This window comes from Mustela nivalis, assembly GCF_964662115.1.
Source record: "Mustela nivalis genome assembly, chromosome: 2".
Taxonomy (NCBI): domain Eukaryota; kingdom Metazoa; phylum Chordata; class Mammalia; order Carnivora; family Mustelidae; genus Mustela; species Mustela nivalis.
Window position 1 is genome coordinate 108,131,939 of NC_139021.1, and position 3,665 is coordinate 108,135,603.

The window sequence follows — 3,665 nt, forward strand, 5'->3', positions numbered from 1 at the left end:
AGGAGGTAATACAGTATGGCTAAAACCAACAAGAAATAAACAAGATAATAAAACTCTAAAAAGCAAGCCTGACAGATAATCCAGAAAATAACCTTAGCAGACATTGTAATAATTGTGATTAATATGCTGAAGAAAAAAAGAGAAAGATGGACACAAAATGAATGAGAATTTTTACCAGAGATTTAGACATTATATATAAGCAAAAGCCATAGCTTATAACTGAAAAATATGTATGTGAAATTAAGAACAAGATGGATGGGTTTAAGAAAGGATTGGATAGACTAAGATTATTGAACTGGTCAATGGAAAATGTCCACAGTATAACACAGAGAAAACCAAGAATAGAAAAGAACAGGAGAGACACGTGGGACTTACCCAAAGTTCCCGGTATATGTGCAGTTAGAGTCCAAATAGAAGGGAATAAAAATGGAACAGAGGGAAGTGGAGTTGCCGCCACCGCCGCCGCAGATTCCGGAGCCGGGGTAGCTGCTGCCGTCGCCGCCAGTGCAGCCGCCGCCGCTGCCGCCTGAGGAGTGGGCTTGGGAAGGAAGCGGTCACCGCGCTCGGAGCTTCGCTCACAAGCGTCTTTTCCTCCTGTTGCCCTCCCCCGGGAACGACCATGGATAAAAGTGAGCTGGTACAGAAGGCCAAACTTGCCGAGCAGGCCGAGCGGTATGACGACATGGCCGCAGCCATGAAGGCCGTCACGGAAGAGGGGCACGAACTCTCCAACGAGGAGAGAAATCTGCTCTCTGTCGCCTACAAGAACGTGGTGGGCGCCCGCTGCTCCTCCTGGCGCGTCATCTCCAGCATTGAGCAGAAAACAGAGAGGAATGAGAAGCAGCAGCAGATGGGCAAAGAGTACCGGGAGAAGATGGAGGCCGAGCTGCAGGACATCTGCAATGACGTTCTGGAGCTGTTGGACAAATCTCTTATTCCCAATGCTACACAACCGGAAAGCAAGGTGTTCTACTTGAAAATGAAAGGCGATTATTTTAGATATCTTTCTGAGGTGGCATCTGGGGATAATAAACAAACCACTGTGTTGAACTCCCAGCAGGCTTACCAGAAAGCGTTTGAAATTAGTAAGAAAGAAATGCAGCCTACACACCCAATTCGACTTGGCCTGGCACTGAATTTCTCAGTCTTCTACTATGAGATTCTAAACTCTCCTGAAAAGGCTTGCAGCCTGGCAAAAACGGCATTCGATGAAGCAATTGCTGAGTTGGATACGCTGAACGAGGAGTCTTACAAAGATAGCACCCTGATCATGCAGCTGCTTAGGGACAATCTCACTCTGTGGACGTCGGAAAACCAGGGAGATGAAGGAGATGCTGGGGAGGGAGAGAACTAATGTCTGTTGTGCTTCGTGATCTGTTCAGTGTCACTCTGTACCCTCCACATATATCCCTTTGTGCGATTAAAAAAACAAACAAACAAACAAAAAAGTCCTACGGTGACTTTCAATTTTTCATAGCCTCAGCCTAGCAAAATGGTCCATGGGATAAACAGCTGGTGTGTGTATCTAAAACTCAGATTGGTCACATAAATGCCACGGCATTCTGAAGTTTTGATTTTGATTAACATTGACAGGATTACTGTGTGCTGAATTTTTTTTTAAACTGAACACTGTGATTATGGGATTTTGTAACTTAGCAGAACTCTTACTGGTAGAAAAACTAGACCTAAATTATGTGTAACTTTTTGGAAAGTTTAAACTGATAATCAAATTAGTCACGGAAATAACAGTTTCATTGTAAAGTTGTACAGAAAGTTATAGAGATTATATTGTGACGCTGGGACGCAGAGTGAGACCCCTTCCTGTGACAGCAACTCACAGTAGTTCTGCCTGTTTTGGGGGGGGAAGTACAGACACTTGGCCAGTTTGAGCTGTTGCCACTCAAAAGTTCATGACTGCAGATGTCCACAGTGTCTTCCTCTCCGTAAACTCGAAGCCTAAAATGGAAACTCTTTGTGGCAGATAATTGGGTTTTGACACCGTGAAAAGGCCCAGTGCTCCTAGACCCTGTGACTAACACCCCTTTCCCACAGCCATCTTACTGATTTGCAACTTGGGCTCCATTAGTGGAATCTGTTTTCCTTGTAACCAAGACCTAAAGAAGAGAAAAGCCGTGTATCTTATGAATGGCCTTATCTGTTTCCTGGGTAATACCTTTCAGAGTCATGTTCTGTAGAGATTGCCTTTCACTTAAGAAGTACTCAAGTCTTTGGGTGCTTCCTAGCTTGGGGCTTTTAAATTTTGAAATCGAGACATTCTTCCCACTGTCCTATTTGACTGTTGACCTTGGTTTTTCTTTTCCCTCTTGAAGTGTCTGTCCTGCTTCTTTACATTTTTGTTCCTTTTCAGTTCTGTTGCTGTCTTCTGTTTGTTGTTGAACACCATAGGGGCAGGGCGGGGGCCTGGAGGGGGTAAGCGAAGATGGCAAGCACTTTGGTCCGCAGGCCTCACTTCAGGGGAGTTGAGAAGAGCCAGCACATAGTTCTGGCTTCCTCTGATTTCTCAGCACGCTCGTTGCTCTTCAGTCAGACTGAGATCTGAGTCAAAAAAGTGTTTTTAAATACTCATGATTTCTCCCTGTGTTGCAGCCAGCCCTGATAATGCTTGTTAGTACCTGTCACCAGCTCTCCCAAGTGTGCTCCTTCAGCCAAGTTCACAGACCTGTTTGAACAAGGCACTATAATGCAGGGAAGTTGCATGAACACCACAGTGGGGAGAGTCCAGAATAGCCAGGCCTACCAGTCTCACAGTACCCCCTCTCCCTTGAACATTCCATGTAGCCGTAGTGTCCGCCTGTTTGTCCATCTGCTGAAATGAGAAAAGAAACATTCATGCACTGATTTAAAACCCAAAAAAAGGAAAAACAAAACAAAACAAAACAAAACAAAAATAAACCCTCCCCCCTTTCTAGCTGAACAAAAATGTGCAGTTAATACTTGGCGCTTGAAAATGCAGTAGTGAATGTGGAATGAGCCTGTCTGTATATCTGGTAGCTCTTTCTTGCTTCATTTTTCCTTACCAGTATTCTGCCTCACATTTGCTTCTGTGACGGTTATATTGCCTAGCAAGCACTCCTGTGGTTGTGAAAATAGTATAGCAAAAAAAAAAAAAAAAAAGAAAAGAAAAGAAAAATCCCCGGTTATTGATGTACTAGATTTGTGTATGTCTTTTAAACAGTTCTAGTTTCCACCTTAACACGGAATAATCAGGAAAAGTGTAAAAATTCAAAAGTGAAATAAAAAATTTTATCAGTTAAAAAAAAATGGAACAGAAAAAAATATTCAAGGAGATTGTTTATCTGTAAACATTTCTTAGGTTTAAAAAATATAGCAATGTTATCAGCAAAATGGCAAAGTAGAAAGTCCCAAGGACTGATTTCTACATATAACACACACCAAGACACACTGACACACACATGCTCATGTCAGAAGTTGTATGAATCAATTCATAAGAGCTCTGAAAACAGTAAAAGTTTGTAGAAACCAAGCAATAGTCATCTAACCCTATCCCTTGCCTGACCTGGTAATAGTCTTGGTCTTAAGCTGGTAGCAACCTGGTTCCCAATTTTCTCCTTAAATTAGAGGAAAAGACTTTTTTCCCAAGTAATTTCATACATCTGCTATACCCAAAAGGCTGATGCAAGGCA

General features: G+C 42.8%; 1 pseudogene across 1 annotated transcript; it reads left to right on the plus strand.

Annotated features, from left to right (window-relative positions):
* Positions 1-440: 440 nt before the first annotated feature.
* On the plus strand, positions 441-3,250 carry LOC309859808 (14-3-3 protein beta/alpha pseudogene; annotated as a pseudogene). The gene has a single exon. The product of its transcript is annotated as a 14-3-3 protein beta/alpha pseudogene (transcript).
* The last annotated feature ends 415 nt before the right edge of the window (positions 3,251-3,665 follow it).